Source organism: Pelobates fuscus, chromosome 9 (assembly GCF_036172605.1).
Source record: "Pelobates fuscus isolate aPelFus1 chromosome 9, aPelFus1.pri, whole genome shotgun sequence".
Classification (NCBI taxonomy): Eukaryota; Metazoa; Chordata; class Amphibia; order Anura; family Pelobatidae; genus Pelobates; species Pelobates fuscus.
Window position 1 is genome coordinate 80,808,066 of NC_086325.1, and position 27,799 is coordinate 80,835,864.

General features: G+C 36.5%; 1 protein-coding gene across 1 annotated transcript in view; it reads right to left on the reverse strand.

The window, feature by feature from the left end:
• Positions 1–26,654, reverse strand: part of TENM1 (teneurin transmembrane protein 1) — a 642,971-nt gene extending 616,317 nt beyond the window's left edge. Inside the window, exon 1 of the mRNA XM_063432113.1 lies at positions 26,087–26,654. The gene's annotated coding sequence lies outside the window, so the exon portion shown is untranslated. The remainder of the gene's footprint in view (positions 1–26,086) is intronic.
• Positions 26,655–27,799: the final 1,145 nt, after the last annotated feature.

Below are 27,799 nucleotides of genomic sequence, written 5' to 3' on the forward strand. Positions count from 1 at the left end.
GGAGATTCATTTCAAAATGAATTGCAATTCGGCTGAGGTGCTTCCCATTGGGTGATCAGGAGAATTTCTGATTTCGAAACAGTCACCTGGCAGAATTTTGGGTGAATCAACTCATGCTTATTTTCAATTGTGATTCATTGTGCTACTCCTAGGGGAGTGATAGATATTTTTTTTTTTGGGGGGGGGGGAGAGGTTTGGGTGTGGACAAATAAGTAGCTTAGTTTTCTGTGATGGACAAGAGATATGCCCAGTCACGTGGGTTGGGTCTTTTGTCCAATCAAGAGGTTAAAAAAAATGGCAACATAAAACTGAACAAACAACAAATCGATGTCCGAACATGTTTAGTTGCTTCAGGATTTGGGGTTTGCATACTGTGACAAAATAAGGGGGACAAGAAGCGGATATTATTTTTTTAAGGGAGGGCCTTAATTAGCAGCTTAGTTTGTGATGGACAAGAGGTCTGCTCAATGATGTGGCCTGCATCTATTGCTCAATAGGAGGTGGAAAAAAAGATGATTGCTGGTTAGTGGACCGCCATTACATCTTGATTTTATTTACAGATCAAGTTAAGCAAAATTCTTCTAGGTACTTTTACATCTACAATTAAGGGTGATAGACCAGCAGTGATCTATTTTACATTTGCAGTGTCTGTGTGAAAGTGGGAGATAGCCTGGGTCATTGATTCCAGTGTAAAACTAGCTTTAGCTTTATGCTGTATCAAGCAGATAGCAAAGCTTTGAGATAGGAGATTACCTATTACTTTGAATGGTTGGCATTTTGTCCTTTATCATGTCTGAGATTATTTTACCAGTATGCAGTTTGTGGCGGAACCAGCCTCGCCACTGGGCATTGGAGAAGACTGATTGCCAGCCTCCTGCCATGTGACTATGGCCCCTGGGATGTATTGCCTGCTCTCCTGTACTGCTGAGGATTGCTACCAACTAGGTGGATTTGGCTATGGAGCTTGTGTAGTGCCCTCTGTTGGTAGCAACAGTAATATGCACTACCTGAATAGCAAGACTGGTAATTTGCATATTTGGGTACATTTGCATATCGCTAATTCTGCATGCAGGAGAGACATTTTGTGTTAATAGTGGTCTTTCCCACCCATTTATAAATATATAATAAGTCACTGTATGTTGCCTGCTATCTTTTGACTGTTTGTAATTTTATTGAGTTTTCACAGCAATGTTAATGTAATGACCATATGGGCTAGTCCCAAGTAAAATAAAGTTTTAGTGAGTGCCGTCTCTTATTGGGGGAATCTGCTACAAGGGATTGATATGCTATTCATACCTTCTTGCTATATCACTTCTAAGCTCTTGTAAGAGCTTGTTCCTGTTCTGCTACCTGAAGGAGTCTACGGTGGTTATGGTGTCTGCTGGAGTGCTTGGAGTCCTCAGGAAGTGCTAGGAGCATCCTTCAATGGAGGTACCAAGTCGGGGTGCCAGGTGATCCATTACACAGTTGTTAAAAGTGATTTTCTCAATCCCACAAACTCACCACAAGGGACGGATCTGCTGGAGGGGGGGCCGCGGTTCGGGCCAAAATGCCGCCGAGCAGCAACCTCTGCAGTTTCAAGCAAGCCCTGAGATCCAGACACGGAGAGAGCACTTTGAAGCTCGCTTTGATCGAATCTGCCAGGAATTCTGGAAGCGCATGGAGCATAAAGCCACCCATCCTGACCTACCTGCTATGAAGGGGAAGGAGGCTGAAGCGGCAATTCACCAACCCAGTGCCCACACGGAGTTGCGCCCATCTTGCCGACGGGCCTGCCGGCGGAATCTCCCGGCACCGAACCGTAAAGCAGCACGCCAACACCGACCACTCACCTTACAACATTGCCGCAGATTCTATGCACGACGCTCAGATGGGAGCCGACTACATACTCGCGGCCCCTCCGCCGGAGAACACACACATGACAACATAGATTCAGAGCACAGAGGAGGCTCAGAGACCAAGACCCAGCAACTGGACTAGATGGCCTTTCAGCTGGCACCGAATAAGAGCACACAAGCGCTTGGGACTGGTGCGGCGCTCACCTGCAGAGAGGTGGTCTTATGATCCCCAGGGGTGTCAGTCTGCCATCAATAGGCATTGGTTAAGAACTTAGAGGCACTTAATCCCCACTTGCCCGCATGGAGACGCGTAATAACCCCCACTGGCTCACCCTTACACTGCATGCTCTCCAGGGGAGATATTACCCTAGGGTTGTGCTGTTTCTTATACTTTCCCCCCTTAGCAGTCACACCAGTAATACAACCAGCTCAGGAATACATCCAGTTGCAGTGGAAATTGTGCGTTAATCTTGATTTCCCCTTCTCATTTTAACTCTGATAAGTACAAATGCCAGTCTAGCTAATTTAGCAAGTCACACACTGCTCAGAACTAGCTATTACCATGTCTAGCAATTACATTTGTATGTTTTTTTTGTTTTTACTTTCATGGAATTGTACTTGAAATCTTTATTTCCTTGTTATTTTAATTCCAATATGTACATATGCCAGTCAAGCTAATCTAGCATCACCTATTGCTCATATCCAGTTATTACCATGCCTAGCAACTACTTTAGTGTGTAAATATGCTATATCCCAATACTACGACCATGAGTACCCAGTGGCCCCCAAACTTTTGAGTTACTCATAGTTTAGCATGTCACATAACTATCTCCTCATTGACAAAGTTAATGTCAGCCTACACTACTTTCGATCACGCTTAATGCCTGAGCATTCTCTGACATAACCTGTATTAACCTGTTAGTTACATAAAAATTGGCAATTCTCTTATATGCCACAGTATAATGCAATGTGAAATGCCTTTACTTGTTGCCGTGGCAAAATATGCATGTCTGTCAAACTTTTGCACACTAAAAATAAAGAAATAAAAAAAAGTGATTTTCTCCTTTATTTATGTATGTATGATAAAAGTACACTACAGTCACCAGAACAACTATAGCTTAATGTATTGGTTATGGTGTATATTGCATGAAAAGGTAGTGTTTACATAGCTGGCTAGTAACACTAATAGTGGCAATCAATCAGACGGCCACTAGAAGTGCTTCCTAGTCCAGTGATGCACTGCATGGAGACACTGAACACTCCCTATAGAGGTGCAATGATTCAATTATTCTCTAAGAGGAGATGCTGATTGGTGCATCACAGTGTGTTGTGGCGCATGCACAATAACTTATAATTTATCATCAAGATAAATGATCTCAGCCATGGAGGCAGCGCCATTATATACACACTTTAGTCACTTCACATTCTAATATACAATTATATTATATAATATAAATGATCACACACACTCTCACTGACATACACACACAATATCACTTACACACATACACACTTTCACACAATGTCACTCACATCAGTTTACACAGGCACACTTTATTTAAACACAAACACACCAACTAAACACATATGTCTCACCATGCCATCCAAACAGCCAGGTGTGGTTGCCCCACAGGTGTCAGACAGGGAATTTGAACCTGTGTATTTCTGCATCCAAAGCTTGCATTCCTGCCTCTGAGTCACTTCATTGCTTGTGGACCTAGCCTTGTTTATCAGGCAGTGCCTGCAGCACTAGGGGGCTGAACTTCACCAGTGGCTCCCACCTGTCAATCTAAGTCCACCTGAGGCAGATGGATCATTAAATCAGGTATAGCCTAATGGCAGGGTCAGTCTGTTGTTTCATGTTTCCTGTTGCTTTAGACTGATTTGGCTTGTGACCCATGCTTAAATTAAATTACTCCAGCTCCCCCTTTTTCAAATACCATTCATTGTGGTTTTGCCCTATATGCCCTATATGAGTCCTGCGATGCCTGTTACCTTTGCAGATGTTGTTGAGAGAAGCTGATAGGGCACTGTGCTATTGACCACCCCTTCTACCTTTTGAAGAATAAAGTGTGAATAAGGTGTGATTGACCGTCCTTCACTTTAGGAAAAAATACCAGTGCCCTTTCAGCTTATACCAACGGCATTTGTAGAGGTAGCTGGCATAGCCAAGTGGACAAACAAAACCCTACAATAAAAGGCATTTGAAAAAAAGAATGGAGGGAGCTACAGCAACAGTACTTTAATTTGGAAACTGGGTATTTAAAAAAATAAATAAAGGAAAAAGTAAGTGTACAATTGATTGCCAACTGACCCATTCCACTTTAAAGGCTTTTTTTTAAAAAAATCCCAAATGAGTGAACACATAGCTGCAAGTGGCAAAAGGTGTAAAACACAACTAATAACCATAGTAATCATCAAAAGTCTTACTTTGAGCATAAAAGATAAAAATACAAAACATAATCCAGAGATGAAACATGAAAATATGACCAACACTTTCTTGTAACAAACCTACTCTTATTCAGAATACTTATGTTTCACAGTTAGGAAATACACTGAATGTTTTTATTTATGTAAGGACTAAAGGAGTGTTTAACACTTCACTTTAGGTGATATCAAGCATGGAATAGAAGCGAGAAAAGAAAAACCTCTGTGCATATGTATACATACATTAACAGAAAAAAGGTGTGCTCTCGCATGGACTACCATCTAAATTAATTATCATGTAACCAGTATTGTGCATTTGTAGCAGTTTCCAAAGAATAATTAAATATACTGCATTATTACAATATGCAATAATACCTAGCATTTTCCAATTAAAATATGCATATTTGTCTGTCATTCAGATAGAATATGCTCTGGTTATATATAAAATAATGTATTACACTGCATGAATGATATAAATATGCACTTACTAAACACAGTATAGCTAGAATTAAAATCGTACTTTCTCTGGTTTATCTTTTTCAAGGACAATGATATGACTTGAATTAGTAATGCTTTATTTTTCAGAAATTTTGGTGAATTGAATATAAAACATTTTCAAAATATGATGTTTTAAAGATGGCATTTGAAATTCTGTTTACATTCAAACTGTATAAATGAGTTATTACTGGTTTATGGCTGAGTGGGTTAAGAGTGGCCTTCAGAACCTTGTAATCAGACACAGAATTGCCATCAGTCAAACCAGGTAAATCCCCCTCCAAAGCCCAAGGTAAGCCACAGGGAGATGGTAATAATTGTTTAATTTTATTTTTTGTCAATTAATTATATATTATATTTATACTTGGCCTTCAACAGCCTCTCAGCCCTGTCTCCTCACATTACAGACCATATCCCTATATATTATAGACCTTATCCCCACTCATACTTCAGTCCCTATTACCACAAACACTGCAACCCCTATCCCCACATACACTATAGCCCTTATTATCCCCCAGATGTTACAGGGCTTACACCACATACAAAACAGTCCATATGCCCCCACACAAACAATACTGCTCCTAATTCCCCACACATACACTAAAGCCCTGCCCCCACACACTACAGACCCCATCTCCCCCACTCTAGAGCTCCTCTCTTCCCTCATGCCCTACACCCCCTACCTCTCCACACACAAACTCACTAGAGCCCCTACACACTTGCAATACAAACAACACTTTCCACACATGCTACACTGCAAACAGCTTGATTCACAGACACACAACCACAGTAAGAAGTATTTTCTCGTATGGAATCCCCACAAGCAACCCCACACACATGACTGCAAAAGCTGAATCATAACACATAATCCCACAAGCAGCATCCTCACAAACACTCACAACAACACAGGAAGGCTACCCAACACATGCTACCCCAAAAACAGCCTTCACCACACAAACATGTTCTCCACACACAAACAACACCACGGGTATTCTACCCAACACACAGCAAGCAGCATACCTTACATAAACAACCTCACAAGCCATCCCAACACTGTTCCTCTTTTGTTCTCTGGCATTACACATATGGAGACACCAAAGTCAAGTAACTATCAAATGCAGAACAAGCATGTCATTAATTTCACTTGCACTGTTCTAAACAAACAAAGAACATTTTCCTGCAAGAGGTAATCAGCAGGGATTTGTGCATAGACTAGCCTGGAGGGGGTCAAACTGACATGCCTCCAATCTGGCCCAGCCCTCTTACATTGGCTGCTCTTTCAATAAATGCCAGGGCCCATTTTTTGTCAATGCCTGATATGGCATTACTTTTCCAGAAAACGTGCCTCAGCATTGTGTATTCCTTATACTGCATGGCATTATAAAAATATAGTTGGGTATACAGTTTCTGTCTATCCAAAATTGGTGGGGGCTATATTATTGGGCAACAGCTGTTATATCCTTTTGAGATGCCAGGAGATGAGCTGGGGAGATATAACCTATCTAACTACTCTCCCAGCATATCAAAGATGCTGTTTGCTAGGAGTGTAATCCCCACTGACCCTGAACAGGCTGGGGCATATATGTCCTGTGCTGCCCAAAGATAAGGGGTCACACACTGCAGTGTAAGTCCTTATAAATATTGTGGTTTGCAATGCAAGGATGACATCACTAACTATGCTGCATGGGATTTCAAAATATGATCTGCTTTGTCTGGATGACAAATTTGGTAAACAGCAAGTGTCTCTACATAATTACTGATTCTCTGCTACTTTAAAATAACACCTACACACCATTAATAATGCTAAAATGTGCATGCTTATTACAGAGAATAGAAATTCAGAGCAGTGCTAGATATCCATGACATGAAGTGTCTGCAGCACCTTGGACAGCTGTCAGGAACCATTTTAACCGAACACCTGCAGAACCTTGGATAGCTGCCTGTCAATGCTTGGCTTCTGTTCAGTTTCCTGATTGGTTAGGGTCATGCCATTTTACATAAAATCCTAACTGAAGCTTTAGCAGGCAGACATTTCAGCAATGACTCTTGGCTAATATAGAACCATTGACAGTGCCTCTCCTGCCCAGAAGGTTTGCTTCTGTTCTGCATACAATACTTACTCCAGTTTCATTCCTGTTGCTAACCTATTCCTGTCAATATCCCAGCATTGCAAATCTGTCTTTCCAGTATTTTTGGCAGGAGTATGCAGCACAGATTATAGTGGACATGGTATCTGTAGTGTTCGGGGAACTTAAATGCTATGCGGTTAATAATAGGTTGTTCTGTTAACATCAAGACTCCAGTACAAACAGCAGGTTGAAAGCTTTAAACATCACAATTCTATATTATCTTGCTTCAAAATGCATTTTAATACAGTAAATATATTTGTATGATATGCAAGACATTTACATTACTTATTTGACTTAAAATACTTATATTGCTCTTGAATGTTTTAAATTAGGTTCATTTGTTTTCACTCTTTGTGTAATAAGTATTTTAATTTTAAGGTATGTGTGTGTGTGTGTGTGTGTGTGTCTAAAAAGCTAAGAACAGGACGCTCTGTTTAACCCCTTTAAGATAAAGGTACAATACAATGATATGAAACATCAAATATATGCAAATATAAAACTAGTATAGTGTAACACTCTAAACACAAAATAAAATGAGAATTTGGTAAGTATTGCACTACCAAACTTATATTGATAGAAGGCATGTGTTAAAATGTATTAAAATCTTCTTCTCTCTTGCAAGGATCCCAAATAGCAGCACCACATATAGAGGAAGATAAAAATAAGACACAGAGTAGATCTGAAACAAACATAAAATCACTCAATTTATTTAAATTGCACTTATAAGATTTAAAACAAGTGATAGCTTATCATCCTCTCAACTGGTTGGAAAATCGTGACAATAGAGATGAAAAAGCAGCATACAAAATAACAAGTATATTATAACAAAGAAAATATAAATAATACAATTTCGCCCTACGCGAGAGGATGAGAAGATATTTATATAAATATATTTATATTTATAGATATTTGGTGTTTTTAATGGTGTGGAAAACTGAGAGGAGTCTTTTATCTACAATTTATTATGAGGTAATTATCATTATTTTATCCTTTAAAAAATATTTTCACTGGTGCTTAATTGTTGGGTGTGTTCTTTGTGTTTGTAATGATACAATTATATCATTATTTAAAACAAATAATATGTCATAAAGAAGATAACTAGGAGTCATTGGGTTACTGCTAAACATTTTTGTGCCAATTTTTCTTGTATATATATATCATTAAATTATTTTTTCAGTCACCATAACCACTACAGCCCATTGAAATGGGTATGACGACAGGAGTACTCTGACACCTTACCTGAGTCCCTTTGAGGCATCTGATGCTCTTTAGTGGTTTGGTGACATGCTTCATGCTTCTGCATAGCTGTAAAAACCTGAAGCCATTGCAATTTACTGGCTGAGAGCACACAGGGGTGCCACGGAATGTTTCCCCCCGTGCTATGATTATAACCCTTTTGAAACATTACTGCTCAACAGGGACCCGGTCAGGTGCTGCGGTCCTTTAAGACTGCGACCGGGCCCCTGTAATGTCGGCCGGCTGGGAGGAAATAATAGCCTGTCACTTCCTCCCAGCATCTTGCAGGGAGGCAGCACGGGAAGAGGCAGCCATAGGGTGAAGGGAGAGGAGCCCGAAGAGCTCCAGACCCTTCACTCCCACCAGAGGCAGCAGGACTCCAAGCCACCCTCCTGGCACATAAGTAAAGTTGACAGGAGAGTGGCTGGAGATATAAAAAATAAATAAATAACATGTTTGTGTGTGTGTGTGTGAGTGTGTACATCTGTGTGTGTATATATATGTCAGTGTGCATCTGTCTGTGTGCACGCATACATCTGTGTATGTGCATCTTTGTGTCAGGGTGTGTGTTTTTTTGTCAGTGTGTATCTGTGTCATGGTGCGGGCATTTATCAATGTTTGTGTGTGTCAGGGTGCATGTGTGTATATGTCAGTGTGTATTTATGTCTGTATGTGTCGGTGTGTTTCTATATGAATTTGTGTGTATGTGTCGGTGTATTTATATGCATCTGTGTGTTAATGTGCATGAATATTTATGTAAGTATGTATGTATGTATGTGCATACATCCAAGCAGTCAAACACCAGCACAATATACAAGCACACTCCTGCAATCTAACACAAATATTACATACAAACACACCCTTGTATTCAAACAAACAAAAAAATATACAAACACACCCCTTCACTCAAACACAAATACTTCATACAATGTACATCCACATTTAAAAGTGAACATTACATTCAGGTACACCCTTCCAATCAAATGTATACATCCCATAAAAACACACCACTGTATTAAAACACAATAAATGTATACAAGCACCCCTTCAAACACCAACACTCTACATTACACTATAGCGCCAGTAAATGTGGCAGCACTGTACAGTTATACAACATAGAAATTAAGACTTGGGGTGCTTTGGAAACATACTGAAATATTAAGGCACCTTGAACCTAAAAAGTTTGGGAACCACTCTAAGTCAATGGCTGACATTCTGTGAATGAAAGTTACTCAACTGATATTAGCCAGCTCAAATCATCCCAATAATAATGCTGGCGTTGAAGTTACTCCTCCATCAGCAGATGGGTTTTTATCTCTGAATTGGCAGTGTTTCATAGTGAAATGCTGCCTATACAGACTCCAGGCACAATGACCACTTCAAATTGTTGAAGTGGTCATGGTGTTTGGACTAACCCTTTAATTATTTCTGATTTTAATTGTTATGGCTGGTGACCCAAATCTAAGAAACAAAAGAACAAAAAATGCAAGAAGGTTAAATTAGGTTTTAATAATGTTATGAACCATAAGGTGTTTATATTAAGGTAAAACATATGTATTCATATTTCCTAATAGCAACCATTTGATACATTTATGATTAAGATTGATGAGCACATTCATGGAGGTGGGATCAGCCATAGCAAGACCAGCCTCACGATGGAGAAAAAGCTAAGTAAAATAACTCTTTAAATCATTCTGGGAGAGGGTGGACACCTAAATAGGAAGTCCAGCACTGTAGTGTTAGGAATACATCTTTGTATTCCTAACACTATAGTTTTATTTTAATGTTTCAGTTAGACCATGAATCTGGTTATGACTTTACATGGATTTCTCCAAGACTTGGAGATAGCTCTAAATCAGGGTTCCTCAAACTCAGGCCCCCCAGATGTTGCTGAACTACAACTCCCATGATTCTTCGAATTACATAGAATTACATAGATAGCCAGAGAATCATGGGAGTTGTAGTTCAGCAACATCTCGGGGCCGGAGTTTGAGGACCCCTGCTCTAAATCAATTAAACGGTGTCTATGTTTTTTATTCCTATTTTCCTACGAGGCCTACCTTCATACTTGAAGCAAAGCCTGAAACTACGGCTACATTGCCCAGCCCATGTGGGTCAGTGTGGCCTGTTTCAGCAATTTTATGTGAAATGTATTTCTGATCATTTCTAGTCATGATGAAAGGTTAATTATTCTGAGAAATGCTGTTAACATACACCTACAGTGTCAAGGTTAGCCATTGTTTATGAAGTATATATTTTTGAAGCTTTTAGAAATTACATTCTGCATTATTCTAAGCCAGCACTTGTGCACTACCAAGGACAACCATTATCTGAGTCAATTTTTGTTAACTACATGGTATCAAAGCAGGCAGATCTGCAGTGACACTGTTAGTTCTCTGTTTGTTTAGGTTTAGGGTCTCATGCAAAATGTACAACACAAATAATTATATAAGGCTGGCTGGGCCAGGAAATAAACATTTGGAATGTCAAACTTAGTCAATGTTTGTTCATTACATTTCTCCTGGCTTTTGTGAATTAAGGAGATCATTTTAGGATTTAAATGTTATGGTCCATTTTCTTTACTATTTGCTAGTTTAACCATAAGGGGTGCAATATATTTCCACTAGGTGCAGCAGCAGGTCTCTTTTATATTTTTATTTTTTATTGAACAATTCACACCTGAATTGGAGAACGCTCTGTGAACTCCCAGTGAAACGCAATGCAACCTGTGCATGCGTTCCACCACCAGGACCTCCCACCCTGTGCGTGTCATGCACCTTTGTGGCACCCGGTATGGAAGATCAGCAGTACACTCCAGGGATAATCATACATTGGACTGCAAGTGGTAAAATATTTTGTCGGATATATTCAGACATAGGACCACATGGGTTATTTGTACACAATTATTTTTAGACTCTTAAAAAAATTGTGCTCAGATTACCTACAGTTGTACATGTTGGGGTATATAAGAGAAGCTGGGATGTTTAAAGGGGAGTAGACAATTTTGTCATGCGCATTACATTACATTTGCAGACCACTGGCAAACGCCTGCAACCTGTTAAGCACCAAACTGGTAGTTTAGCCAAGAGCAATCAATCAAACATGTTTTATTGATATTTTTCATTAGGCAGATATTGGCATAGGACAAAACATATTTACACACTATGCCCTCAAATTATATGGAACTTTCCTGTTTTATAAATGCATTCATGAATAAATTGCAGTCATATTTACATTTTTCAATTCAGTTATTTTGAGAATTCAATATTTTTTTCAATACCAACTAGTTAGTCTATGACACTAAGTTAAAGAGGATAAAAGTTTGACCATTAGTAACTTTAACTTAATGTGTTTTTTGACACAACATTCATTGTAAATAATTGGTCTGATGAGAAATATTAATTGAGTTTCTATGAAAGCTTGCAGGTGATCATTTCAAACTGTAAAAATTATTTAGCATTCCAAACACCATGCTGATTATTGCCACCTACTGGCCATGCTAAGAATCTCTGCTATATAACTAAAAATAACTGTAGAAGTGAATTTAGAATGGTGCAAAATTCACAAAATATTGCTTGACTTAATATTTTACATGAAAAAAATTAATGCACTGTTGCAAAAAAAACAAAACAAAAGACAATTATTGATTAATAAATGAGTTGTAATCTTCATATTATCTTGGGTACGTGACCCCTTTGGTAGCAAGCTGACGTGTTCTATGTGCTCCTTTAATACTGGACTATAAAAGTCACAAAGAATACTGAATATATGTTATTAATTAAAATAACTAATTTACCCCAAAAAGTTTCAAATAAATGGATATAGTTGCATTACTTGTGATAACATGGGGAACTCTTTATTATTGAAGGTGAAGCAAATGTTGCTGCAAAAGTTTCATTTATCATAATTCAACCAATTAAAATTTGATTTTAAACACATACGTCCCCTTTTCAACTTTCATTAAACTTAATGAACATTTTTTTCCAAAAAAGGTGTTTGTTGCATAACGAATGCCAGAAGAGCGAAGAAGAGAGAAAAAAGCTCCATCACAGATATTTAATAAGCTGATTATTTTCTTGTAACACTTGTTACCTTACCACGATTGCATTCACTGTGGTCTGAAGTTGTTCTGCTCTGCTGTCTGCTCATAATTAGAGGGAAATTAAAGTATCATTACATGTATGTCCTAGATTAAAGGCAATGTTGATCTCTATGTAGGTCTGCTTACTCATACTTCCTAAAATCGGTTGGAAACCTTTGTTACCATAGCAGCAGAAAAGGCTTCTTAAATGTTTCTGTGTTGTTGTAATCTGTATAACCCGATATTGGACTTTCTTGTTGCTATAGTGACTGGGTTGCTAAGACTGTAAAGTCCTCATCCTCCATCTATGTCAGAGAAGGAGTTCTTAGTTCTTTTTAGAATTCAGAGTAACAATTCAGGAATCACTTACAACCTTGTATTAGTATTACTTCTATTTTGTTTCATGGAGTGGGAATACAGGCAGTTGTATTACTATCCAAGGTGGTGTAAAGGAAGCCCAATATTTTTCTCCCAACAAAATCCTTAACCTACGAAAGAATTCCTGCAGAATCACTCTTCTTGTCTATATGCTTCACTTTGAAGCATTGGCTTTTTGTTTTATGTGTTTTTTGTGCTTTTTGTGTATGTCTATGGGGGTGTGGGGTGGGGGAGGAGGGAGTTATGTGTTCCTTCTTTTGCACCCTAACCATCATTTTTGAATATACTCAATTTTTTGGAGATTTAACAATCTTTCCATCACATTTTCCACCAGAAAAAAAGTGCTTTGTTTCACTTTTTGTTTTTTTCTGCCATTCTAAATTTGGTGGTATTTTCCTAAATGGATATTGATAAATATATATTAATAAATGGATATTTCTGCAAAATATGGTAAAATTAAGGCATACAAATGTCCACACTATTAGACTATTTTTTAGAACAATGTAATAAATATGAACAGAAAAAAAAATGGGAATATTTTGATAAATCCTCCCCTTTGTATCATAATTCAACCGACTGCCACAATCTTTCAATCAAGCAGAGACTCTGGGTTCAATGTTTGCTCTGCAAAATGAAAATGACCTCTGGGTGTACCAGCCCTTCTCCAAGGTCATTATAAAAAGATGTTGCAGATGGATGATTTGCTTTCACTGCTGTAGCTTACATATATTTAAAACTATTGCGCAAAGAATAACATGACAAATCTGCTTCATTTTCTTAACTTGTTGATGTGCTCAGCTAATGTTACTGGAAATGTAAGGATCATTGCAGAAATTCTGGCAACAGATTCTTTTTACAAATACAAGAAAAAAAATAATCACTTAATTTAAAAAAGCTTTTTTTATCACTTGCTATAATTAGTCCAAATAAACAAAATACCAATATTACTATTCAGGAAGCTAATTAATTATTAAAGGAACACTGTACTATCTTCCAATATATTATATTTCAGATGTATTTTATATATATTAATATACTCTATATCACCAAACACCATTCCAATTAATTCTTAGCAATATTTACATTTAAAATAAGTATTTACCTTGTTTTCTTACAGTTTTTTAGTTGACCTTGCGGCATTACGCCCTGCCCCTTTTTGCATGATCAGTGACTTATTGTTCGGGTCCAATCACTAGCTTCTCATAGAGAAGCATTGCAGACCGTACGCGCATGCGCGGCATTTGCCGTGATGCGCCAATCAAATTACACTCATAGGGAATCCATGTATTTCAGTCTGGGTGAAGGTTTATTTATTCAGTCTACGATGGTCCTGGATTCTATATAAGCAATACACAATGCTCCTGGAACTCCAGGAATTAAAGGATCCAGTTTGCCCGGTTAGAAGCCCCACTCACTGCCATGTCGCTCTCTGTGTCTGTCTCGGTCCTTGCTGAGCTCTCACCAAGTTTAGCGCAAAAATCTCACGTGACCAACCAAAGCCTACAAGGATGCTCAGTCTGGCGACAAACCCCATACCTGCCCATACTGTTTCACTGCTGCTTATCTCTGTGAATTCCTTGGGTTCTAAAAGAGATGTAAATCACAAGAGGAGGACATTTTGATATTGCTGGAGCGCGCATTGGGTGGCAAAATGATACCTTATGTCAGTTATGTGTGCTGACATCAGGGTATGGTTTGGTATGAGAGCAGGGAAGTTACATTCCCAGCTCTCAGAATCAGCCGGCTTGGGGGCAGGGCTTAAAACCGATCTTAACCCCTTAAGGACACAACTTCTGGAATAAAAGGGAATCATGATGGAATATATCCATCATCTGTCCTTAAGGGGTTAAAAGCCTTCATACAGAACACAGGAAACAATTTGAAAAGTAAGAGAAGAAGGAAAATATCACAGGCACTATAACAACTTAAACTTAATTCATTTAAATTTTGATAACATACTCCATTCGATCTCCATATTAAATTACAATTTGTTTTCATCAGTTCCAAAACTGTTGCTGGCAGAGTTAAGTATAAAAATAAAGGCAGATTTCCTTGTAGGATGTTCCTTAATCAAATAACAGCTAGTGCATACAATTGTTGTTTGCTTCATTTTTTGCTTTGTTTTGTTTTTATCTATCCATTGTTTTGCCCCATTGGCATTCTCATGTATTTAGCTTTTTTTTCAGCAAATGAATGTTTTGTAGAACAGAGATAAGACTAGTTTTCAATGTGGTTTTAAATAAAAGGAGTAATTTGAATGTTTTGTGGTAAAAAGTAGCTCTGGGAAAGAATGTTAAATTATGTGCCTGAGATATGTCAGTCATCCAAACAAAAAAAATCCAGAGGGTGAAAATTCTAGATGTAGGTTCATTAGAAGTTTAATTTTAAATTGCGCATACAGGCTATCAAGTGAAATTGGAACATATGAATGACGTCAGTGACTATTTTAGAGAAAGAAAGAATGTCAGACTTTAATATAAGCATAATCAATCACAGTATTTTACAATGTAATCATAATTATTAGTCACTTTTACCATACATTTGTATAAATGTAATGCAATAACTACTTACTACTACTTGTAGAAACAAGATAGATTTCATATTGGATGTTCTACTTTTTCAACAAGCATAGCAACATGCATATAGACATACACAAATGTAAAAATGTACAATAGAAAAAAAAGTGTGAATCCTAAGGTCAAGATCAGGGTTGTAATCATAGACGCATTGGTAAATAATGTTTTCTATGTAAAATGTTATTCATAGCTTCATTTTTAGTAAAATATACTCCAAACTTGATTGATTTATTGATTGTTAATTAGAAATACTAACAATGGCTTTTGGAGACAAAGTTGTTCAACCAGATTTAGATTAATCAAACAACAAGATATCTTCAGATCATAATATTCATTTGAGGTATCTTAGTATACTTGTTTGTCACAGGAGAAACCAAAAACAATAATTATTTTTGTCTCTGCAGATATGGATTGTATTGCAAGATTATAAGACCTTCCAGTACCTGCAATAGTGTCACTATTCCAACTTAAGTGCAATAATCAAATAATTATTTAGATGAACATGCAAACAGAATTTCTATATCAATTAATGGATGGTCTACTCAAACAAATTACAGGCCCACTTGATAACTTAATGTTGATAGCCATTATATGTTGTCAGATGTTTTGCTTATTAATATTTCGAGCAATTGCCGAAATATTACATTTTAATAAAAATATATTTCGTTATCTAAAGTAAAATTATTAAGAAAGCAAATGTAGGCTTAGTCAATATTAATAAGTGAAAGGTAATATCAATGAAAATATATCTTTAATTCAAAAGTTATTATTATATTGTAAAATAAGTATTTGTTGGGAAGAGTAATTGCAGCAACCACTATAAAAACCATTGACTTGGAACAATAGACCACGCAAAATATAAGAACATGCTTTGTTTCACAGTAATAACTGAAATCTCATAAAAGTCAAATTATATGGACAGAACTCATTGTACAGAGCTGTGTTATATGTTACTGTTCAATAAAACAAACAAGAACATAATGAAATGACGGATTGCATAAGAAATGGTATGGTATACATTTATATAGCAAGAAAGCAAGGTGGTGAATAGCAAATCACTTGATGTACCTAACATGGAAAAAATGAGAACCTAGATGTAGAAAATATTTACATGGACGTAAATGTAGGTACTGGAGCTGAGAAACCAATATAAATATGATGTTAGCTGGTAAGTAAGTATGCCTATCATACGTGGGAGAAGTGGAAATCAGGCAATGGATAACAAGTAGGTAAATGCACAGCAACAAGATGACATATTCCAAAAGTGATTTTATCCCACTATCAAAGTAGACCCAGCAACATTTTGACCATTTGTTGTCTTCATCAAGCATGACATGCATCTGAACAAGTAGCATTAGGTCACATCTGTACAATTGTGTTTATTGGAGTAAATATTATTGAAGGTAGGTTACGTGCTTTTGGAGAGAGACTTAATAAATTTAAATAACTTTTAATAGAATGTTCTCTAAGTGAAAAGAGACAAAGCAGATATGGCTTAATGTGGAGGATGTGGAGAACCAAGAATATTTTCAAAGCCTTTTTGTGGTCAACAAACAGTAAAACTGATATTCAGATAGTATAATTGCTTGTTATGCTTACAAATGCTTCAAAAGATCTGTGTGTGCTATCTACTCTGTATTTTACTATTTCTAAATAGTGATGTACCGAACTGTCCGCCGGCGAACAGTTCCCGGCGAACTTAGCGTGTTCGCGTTCGCCGCGGCGGGCGGACACATGCGCAGTTCGATCTGCCCCCTATTCGTCATCATTGGGCAAACTTTGACCCTGTGCCTCTCGGTCAGCAGACACATTCCAGCCAATCAGCAGCACTCCCTCCCTTCCACACCCTCCAACCTCCCTCCCAGCATCCATTTTCGATTCATTCTGAAGCTGCGTGCTTAGTGAGAGGAGGGAAAGTTTAGCTGCTGCTGATTAGATAGGGAAATTGATAGCTAGGCTAGGGTATTCAGTGTCCACTACAATCCTGAAGGACTCATCTGATCTCTGCTGTAAGGACAGCAACCCAAAAAGCCCTTTTTAGGGCTATAACATCAGGCTGCTTTTTTTTTTTTTTTCCTGTGTAATGTAATTGCAGGTGCCTGCCTGCCAGCTTCAGTGTGAGGTTCACATTGGATACTGTGCCTACTTGCCCAGTGCCACCACTCATATCTGTTTTAACAATTGGTTAAGCTTTAGATTTAAAATAAATAATTTGTTTTCACTGTAATAGAAGAGCAGTTGCCTGCCTGCCAGCTTCTGTGTCAGTGTGTATCATGGTCTCTGTGGACGGGGAACAGTCTCTATTCTGCTCTGTGTCAGTGTGTATCATGGTCTCTGTGGACGGGGAACAGTCTCTATTCTGCTCTGTGTCAGTGTGTATCATGGTCTCTGTGGACAGGGAACAGTCTCTATTCTGCACTGTGTCAGTATGTATCAGGGGTTTTGAGGACAGGTGTCAATCCATATCTGCCAAGTGACCCTATGTAGGGGTAACAGTCCCTATTCTGCTCTGTGTCAGTGTGTATCATGGTCTCTGTGGACGGTGAACAGTCTCTATTCTGCTCTGTGTCAGTGTGTATCAGGGCAGGGCTTTGAGGACAGGTGTCAATGTTAGGTGATTTCTGCCCTTTATGGATTAAAAGCAGACTCTGCATCAACTGTGCAATTTTCCATGGGAGTTTTGCCATGGATCCCCCTCCGGCATGCCACAGTCCAGGTGTTAGTCCCCTTTAAACAACTTTTCCATCACTTTTGTGGCCAGAAAGAGTCCCTGTTGGTTTTAAAATTCGCCTGCCCATTGAAGTCAATGGCGGTTCGCGCGGTTCGCCGGTTCGCAAACATTTGGTTCGCGTTCGCCGTTCGGGTTCGCGACAACACTATTTCTAAACATAGATATGCACATAACATAATACACACCAAATAGAACATATGCATGTGTACAAGCACAGGGGTTCATATATCCAGTTTTCATCAGAATTGTCTTATTGTTTAACAAAAGACCTGGGTTAGTCACTTTGTGTTTATTAAATGCTTTATTTATTGTGTTTATTAAATGTTTATTAAATCAGTCAAACCTAAGGTTAAAAAATAAAAAATAAATTTAATATGAAAAATGTAGTATTCACAACAATTAATCTACGCTACTGTATGTAAGGCCATTTCTGTAGAATACAATAATGACAGAAGACATTAGAGAGGAACAGAGGGGTAGTCTCTGCCATTCCAAAGAATTGATGGAAATACAGTGACTCGTAGAGTAGAGACTTTGAACAGCATTTTTACTTAAATACATCCACATTTTTGGGGGCAATGAGATTGGATTATCAAAGCAAATTTTTAAAAATGATACTGAGGCACCTCTAGCCACAGCCTGAATTTTGTTCTTGAATAGATTATACATACATTTCTCTGATTAGCAAACACTGTTTACATACAGATCATCTTCATTGTCAGAAACTAAAGTTTATTAAAACTTCAGTATATCTTTAGTGTGAGGGTCACATCTGATAACACACACAGCAGGAGCAAAATGGATCACACTACATCATATGACAGTTAATTATCTTAGCCTGACATGTTGCTGAATTTGCTATTTGTTGGTCTCCGTGATAAAAAAGTATCTAAAGTTATCTGTTATGTTATGCAAATTGAAGTACTTTTCTTGCTGAATCAAATTAAGGAAAATGTACATAGTCCAGTGGCATATTAATTAGGACCTAGCAAGTTCATATTTACCAAACTAGAAATCATTCCTTGCCTCTCATCTCAAGAGAAATAATTAGTCTCTCACTTTCACAAGTAAAAGTATTTTAATAACTCAATTGCAGGAATTTACTGATGAGTACAAGCTTAATGTTACCGGCTTTAAGAGATCATTGTAAATGTTGTAATTTCTCATCTAAACAGCCTTGAATATTTTCAGCTTCAGTTGCATCAAAGCAAAAAAAAATGGATTGATCGAAAATTGTACAGCAAAAAGGATGAGTGAGACAGACACGCAAATGGCCAGTGTTTTTTGTTTTTTTTCTATTCAATCCAAGTAGAGGCAATTTTTTATTATCCATTCTTTATCACACTATTAGGACTACATGATACCTCTTACATTTCAAGTTGTACAGCTGCACCCCAACATCACCTAGTAATCTGTTATCTTATTGATTCTAGCATCTGGGAAAGCCTTAATATTCTCTCTCTGTGTATGTGTATGTATATATCACTCCTTGTTATTAAACAGTCAATACACCTTTCTTGGTAAATTAATCTTGATAAATACTCTTCTTGTGTCTGTGATATAAAAAGTGCAAATTCCAGGCCATAAATTTAAGGCAGATATAAAGTACATTTTTTTCTTATTTATTTTTCTTTGTAGTTATGTTGGCCTGCCTAAAATTTGCAATTCTCTTGTCCACTCTGCACAATCCTTAGTTTAGTTACTAATCTTGCCTATATCCAACAATTTCTTCTGATTTTACAATACCACACGACAGATATAAATATCTAAAGTGAATGTGTCTGAAAAATTCATGATGAAGTGACTTATTGTCTATTTCAACATAACATATTGTAAAATAAATGATAAAGAACAGAGATCCACATTCTATTGACTGCACATTTATGTCAGTTTAATATCTCTCTGAAAAAGGATTTAGCCTTTGATCCTAATGGAGAAGGCATCCTTAAGCTAATGTTTAAGGAGCATAATATTCATACTAAGAAGAGATCATTACTTTAGTTTGTGACTTAATAGACCTGGAACTCATATGAAAAACTGAATTACTAGAATCTAGAAAATGACACATGTTCCTCAATCTATGGCTACTATGTTGATTAGTATCATTCACAGTATTCCAATAATAATTATCTTAGCAGCATTAAATGTTGCCCTCTTCAATTTCATAGAAAGAAGAAAAATGCAAAACACAAGTAAGCCCCACGATGTTACACAGCTTAAAACAAACTAACCACACAAAAAAACAACAAATATATTTCATTGAAACTGCATTTTGGCATCAATGTATCCTGTCATGTGTGGGTTGCTTTTCAGTTCATAATGTTACAAACTAATAGTTTCAAACTGGATTATTTAGACATGTTGATATATGTTTCAAAATTGATACATCAGAATATACAGTAAACACGAGAAGTGTATGATATAAAGTTTTAATAGTTAGAAACTATAAATAAGAGACATACATATATATATATATACTGGATAGGATAGATAGATAGAAATAAGTAGACGGGCAAAAATTGTTATCAATTGTCGGCAAATAAAATGCTGTATTTGGTGGACATTGCCTTTAAAAAAAAGTAATAATAAGAAAAATAATAATAATAATAAGAAGAAGAAGAAGAAGAAGAAGAGATGGATGATTGTTACTCTGCAGCAATATAAATATTTTTTTTTCATTATGCTTCAGCCACTGAATGTGTTTAAAGTATTAATAGAATAGCACATTCTCTTAAAATGCATATTATATTATATTAAATGTGCTTAGTTTTGTAAGCTTAAAAAAAAAAAAAAAAAACTTGCACAGTGGACCATTCCTCTTGTTCTTGTCTCCCTCTTCCAAACATGTACAGAAAGACAAGATAAAAACATACAAATCATTGTTTATTTCTAAAATAAAAACCCTGCTGTAGAAGACTTTCTGTGAAGTACTTTGGTCTAATAGGTTTTCTGTATAAGAGTGTACAGCAGCAGCAGTAGCATGTAAACAGTGACCTACTGGCTTAATGGGTCATTGCATCAGTGCACTCATTCCTGTATGGATATGAACAGATTTGAATGGATCCAAACAGCATTATATTCTCTTACTTAAACTGCTGCACATCGCAAAATTGTCAGTACAGAAATTGATGATCTTATAGGTTTGCATAAAATAAAAATCATATAGGCTTATAGTTTTAATTAATTAATTTTAATTGTTATATATATATATTTTTTTAAATAATTTAGAGTCAAACATATGTAGACACTTGCTGATTGATCATCTGTTCCCAGAGCTGTGGAAATCAATATGTAGAGAGTTTCACTTTTTCTGCTCTCTACTATGGTTGGGAAATTAGTTAGCTGAGCACAGATATTAGGTGAATATTTATCACTCACATGGGTTTGAGATTACATATATGTTAGTTAAGATGGCAAGTCAGCCACATGCTTCTGTTTTGAAAACAACATAGCTTTTCTTTATGGACATTCATTTATCCATAGGGACATTTTAATGTTAAAAGAATAAATATTTTTACTTAACCCCTTAAGGACACATGACATGTGTGACATGTCATGATTCCCCCTTTTATTTCCAGAAGTTATAGCAACTGTAATAGCCTTTTGTAAAACATTTAGCAACCTTTTGTAAGTAATTTTGTATTGTATAATTATTGTGGTAAATTGACATTCTGCTAGCATCTGTTTATTTATTATAGTTATATTAAATATACATTTAATATTACAATGTTTTGTGTATTTTCTATCCACATATTCGACCATAATACCATGAACTATAAAAATATTAATGTTGTTCTGTATTGCTTAATTATAGATTAATATTCATATTTAAGTCCTTAAGGGGTTAAAGAACTGCCACAAAGGTAAAGCAGAGAATAATCTAGAATGCTATTATTTCATATAATACAAAGACGTAAATCATTTAGAATTTTATTACATCCTGTAGTATTAAAACATTCCACCAGCAGAAAAAAAGGGGCAGCTTGACTCGTGAAAAACAGCCCTGGCCGTTATTCTACTCTCACCAAACTTTGAAGTTTGGTCATTTATATTGGTAGCATTCATCAACCTCAAGTCCAATAGTCCAATAGATCTTACACCACGTGGTGTTGTGTAGGGCAAGGACAGAGGGTTGTGCAATTTCTAGGACACTGATACCCATTTCATGAAGGTAACACTAAATGGTTCTTCTACTTTCTTTGCTCCAAGGGGTACGTTGGAACTTGGAAGTGAGTGTTGTAACCTGATATAAATATATTGTACAAACAGCACTCAACAACAAACAGTCCTGTTCTATGTGCTTGTGTGGCCTACCACATCATGGCTGACCTGTAGCTGCTCCTAAGCATTTCCATTTTGCAACAACAGCACTGATATTTGTATAGACTTCTTAGAAAAGGTTGCTATATCTGACAGTGTCATGGCATGGCATCTGTAGGGATTCTTATTAAAAATGTACTTGCATCTTAACCCCATAAAACATGTGGTGAATAATTAAGGGGAGCAAGCAAGGTTTAATTTCATGGTTGTTCCCCCAAAGGAACCCATTCTTAGTTTATTGATTTATAATGTTTAATTGATTACCCTTTTGTAGCTTGGTGATGTTGTTGTTGTTTTTACAAGTTGCTTAGTCACGTCCGGCACCTTGATAACGTGACTGGAAATCTCCATTTTGAAACATCAAGCCACCTATTTTCATTGAACTTTTCTACAAGTTGAATGTCGACGAGTAACTATTACTCCTGTCCAACTCAGCTTTAATATAGTCATGCAAGGAAGTTAGATGTCCTAGGTGACTTCACAATCGACATGACCTTTAGCAAGTAGATTTAAATAGTTACAGTTTGGTGCGAATCAGATACATATAATCACTCTATAGCATGCCAGTCAATTGTAAAGTCACTACAACTTCATCTTTTGTCACTCAACCACAAAAGTGTCACTGATAACCATGTTTTAAAGGACATGCAGTTAGCAATATACATTGGAACTGCACTACACAAAAAGTTAGATTATATTTTATTATATTAGTTAACAAGTGAGAGACATTATTCCAACTATGTTAACAGTTACTGTTTTCAAATACTATCATTGCTGAACTGACAGAAAAACATCAAAAATAAAAAGTCTGGGCTTTTGTCAAATGTAATCAAGATAAATTTAAGTTTTTGGAATTTATTACCACATCCAGAAATAGATTAACTACCAAAGACATGCATGTCACTCTCTTATTATAAAATGCTGTATGATAAAACCTAGCTTACATACTTCTATTTTACGCAATTTATGTTTGTAACACCAGTGGCATTTAAAATATGAATGGGTAACACTTCAAACATCAAACTCCAAAATCAATTGATTCCCAAGAGGCTAAGCCTTATTATGATTAAAAATATTTAGAAAAATGACAGCTATTTCAAAGTTTGCACACATTCTTATAAAAACCTATGAATATTAATTTCAATGAGACTGCAACGAGAATGATGTGCACATATACTTCTTTACAGATTTAAATAATCATAATACAGTATATGCATATGTTAAATTGTATTCCCTGTTATTTAAATTGATAAAATATGTATGTCCAAGATTTCAAACTAGTATAAACAGTTTGTTTCTCAGTATATATGACATAAAGATATAGCTCATGTGAATATCTATTAATGGAGTTAAGATGACTTATAGTTTATGCATTTTCTGGATGAGTAAAAATCATGTTCTGTAGATCCGCATTAGGCTATACCTCTAATGCTCCTGTGAAATTACATTTCTAAACACATAGAGAAATTGCAATATTGGTCTCAATCAGAAATAGAGATTATTATTGAATTTAGATGTATGTTGTAAAAGGGTATCTGGACCTCAAGAGTGTCTTATAGAGTATTACCCTTCCTTACTGGCATCAAATGGGTTAAGATAATTGGTTTTATCATTGGGAAAATCTTAAGTCAAAACTGAGTATAGTATTTAAATGTGGCTATAGATCCACCAGAAACCTTTACATGATAAACTTCATGTATAAATACACATACACACATACACACGTTCATGCTCACATTCATATGTTTACTCTAAAATTATAGTTTTGTTTCTGTGATTAATAAATTATAATCAGTATTGCATTGTAATTTGCGTAAAGTATATAAACACACTGTTACTTTATAATGTATAAGATATATCTTAATATATTCCCAAGTCAGAATAATTTCATTACAATATTTTATTTACAAGTACCTATAATTACTTGTTATTGTTCTCGACTGTATGATTTAATAAACATGTGTTCAATTTAATGCACTATAAACAGACTAACTGTCCATCTGACTGTCTGTCTAGCTATCTAGCCTCATATATACACAAAAATATGATTATTATGGATACTATTAGCTTATTTATAGCTTATGATTTTGGAAACTAAGACCCTTGTATTCAATACAATCTATTATACAGTGCCATTAGAATGAACAAAGAAAGGCATCTATATAGTGAAAAACACACTCTTTTTGCAGCTATCCATATATTTTGTTTATATTGTGTGATTTTGGAAAAAGGGAGTGCTTTGGATCCTGCTTATCCACGTACGGACACAATCACTTCACTTCACACTAGGACTATCTGCAAAGGCAGTTCTAATAAATGAACTCAGATTTCCATGAGATAGTTTATATCTAAACCTTAGCTTTATAGAACTTGTTTCATGCCATTTCTAATCAAAATAAATATTTATATACTTTTGTTGTTCCACTACATTAAAAATAATTTAAAAAATAATTCTCAAATATATTTATCCTTCTTCTGAATCGATAAATGAATTATGCCCAACTGAAGATATATTGCACATGGTGTTGCTCTTTTGACCACCCTGTTAAGAACTAAGATCAATAATTAGGAGACATTTAAAGACATTTAAATAAGCTATTGCAGCAATTTGCAACAGCAGTAGATGCACTACATTTTATGAGACTGGAGGTGTCACAACAGAATTGCAAGTAAAGAAATGTGGTATATGTTCACAAGGCAGAATAATTTCAGTCACGTTCTAAGCTATTCTATATATCTGCTGCATTGATAAAATGTCTTCTCTAAGGTATATAGTATATTTCTGGCCTACATGGCGAAATTACATTTAAAGCAACCAAAAACCAACAAAGGCCAAAGAGCTCAAATTGTTTTTTTATTAACATTATAAGAGAGATTGCTAATGTATCTGACCTTTTCCTACTGTGATATTATGATAGCAGATAATATTAAGTGTTGATTCCAACCATGTATAAATTACTGTAATATCCACCTACTGAAAGACTGTGTGATCCTGAGGAGAGTGAGGTTCAAAAAGCTTTATATCTTGATTTAATGTGACTTGAATGTTACTTACAGCAGTTGTGTGATCTAGAACAACTCACCAATCATTTCCTACAAGCCAACAATATATTCCCTCCAATTACTTTAAAGTAACAGTATCTTTCAATGCAAGTTAAATTGCAGGTACTATAACTCATACAATAGTAAAGTGTTTGGCAAACAGCAAGAAACATTACTACTTAAAACTATTATGGTAGTGAGACATATTGTCTGATTAAAATCACCAAAAATGAGAATATTTGATAAGGACAGCTTAGTCTAAAAATGTAAATAATGTCAATATAAGGAAAGTGCTTTTTTAAAAATGTATTTTTAAAATAATTTCTCCTTGACTAAAAGGATTTATTAAAAACAAAAATGATATAGACAGAGTTTATGTGTGTGTGTGTGTGTGTAGTCACTGCTTTGGTAGTGTTGTAGTGTACAAATGTAAAAATTGTTGTTCTATTTTCCCAAAAAATATATATACACTTGTACTTGCCTCAAACACATTCTGATATAGAGCACATTCAGGCTGCTATTATCTCTCTTTATGGGAAAGTAAGAGCGCTCTAAGATCTTGTGTTCCGATTGCTGTCCACTTGTTAGAGTGCTGAAATCACCCTTCCCTATCCAAAAGAACTCCCTACACCACGTACCCGCAGATAGTGGCTCACATTGAAGTGATTCTAGAACCCCTGTGCTAAAGCAAACAATGTATCCGAATCCTCACGTGGATCTATGTATCCCTGCATTGCCAAATATTAAACATGTACCATCACAAGTCCCCACACCCAGACTAGAGGGCTTATAGAAAGCCTGGAATATATAAATATATCACCCGATTCACCTACCTAGTGACTGGGAACTTTGAGCAGCTCTGAAGCCTCTGGTTGGTTTCCTTGCACAGGTCTTGCCATAATCTAGCAGTGATGCCCTTGCTTGACCGACTCTTTTGCGAAGCAAGCATGAGATACAGTAAATCCACGCTGAATTCCTGGTCAGGTATGACACCTAGCTGTCCAGTACAAGGGGTCGGTAAAAAGGGTGCCTGGTCAGGGCAGTTCTGTGGGGTCAGGTAATGATAGCAGCCCCAGCAGCAGCAGTAGTAGCAGCACTCCCTTATCTCCAGCCAGACACTGCTACCTCCTCAGCATCCAGCCTCACAAGCAGGCGTTCACCATCCAGCTCCTGAGGATCGTACCACGCAGCCACTGGGTGTGGGGTGGGATTGCAAATGGGTTTAACAGATCATTAGGACTCTGCAATAGCATTTAAAGCTGGAGCTGAGCTCGCCCTGGGCAGCCAGCAGCCAGCTCTCCCGATGCTGCTGTTGCTGGTGCTACTACTGATGATCAGAGGCTGATATTGGAAGCAGGAGGAGGAGGTGTGGGGAAATGATGAACACAACTGCAACTATGGACTGAGCTACGAGGAGAAAAAGCTGAATACATTCTCTCTCCCTCTCTCTCCCTCTTTCTCTGTAGCCGAGCAGTCAGCCTCTCTGTTCCTCCCTCCTCGGTATAGATTATGTGACTGCCTATGATTGCAGAAGTGTGAATATTTGAATGCACAAATGTGATTGCTGTAATGCTTTATTCTTTGCAGAGAAACCACACTATTCATGCTGGTTTTAGAATATTGTAATATTGTAATATAGGCATTATATGAAACTGTTTTCTTCTTTTTATTATGATTATCATTAATATTATTAACTATGCATTATTCAGTATTTAAAATTGATGTGAGATTTAAATGTAAAAAAAAAAAAGATCTACAAAAGACAGAACAGAAAAAAAAATACAAATGTCAGTCATTACTACGAAATACCCCTGAGAGGACTCAATTCGGGTATTTAAATGGAAGGATCCCACAAGGGGCTTTCAGATGCCCTTTCCCTCTCCTGTAGTCTGTAGATGATAAGAATAAACACACAATACGTAAATGTCTGCCTTAAAATGTAATCTTTCTGATATTAATTGAGAATCTAACTTACAGCCTATAACAGATCCAAAAACCAGACTATGGCTGTTAGAAACCTCTTCTGGACATAGGAACAATAACACCTTCAATACAGGTATATAGGGAAAGTCATCCTTCAACATACACAAATGTGTATAGTGCATTCATCATGCAAATATATAAAGGTTAGGGCTCCCTAGGCAGGGGTCCATTAAACACTGCCCCCACATGTTCTGATGTTTGACATTACAAAACATATATACACAGCTCCCTTATAAAACTAAGCTCTGTCTTGTTTACCGACTAAAATCTCATAACATTACAAGCAGAATGTAATCCGAAGACACTGGTGACAAGGGGTCTCTCTAACTAAGAGGCAGGTTCTCACAGAGAGACTCATGGATAACCTGTGCTAATCATTTCCAGATTAGTACATAGATACATTAAACAAAGCTTTGTGTAACTTAAAACAGTAAAGAGACAAGGTGGGATTCTGACTAGAGGACCTTTGTGGAAAATACCATATGCACATCTCATATATGAAAATGATACTTATTTACCTTTCTAAGCTTTGTGTCCCTTAATGGTTGCTCCATTGCCAAACC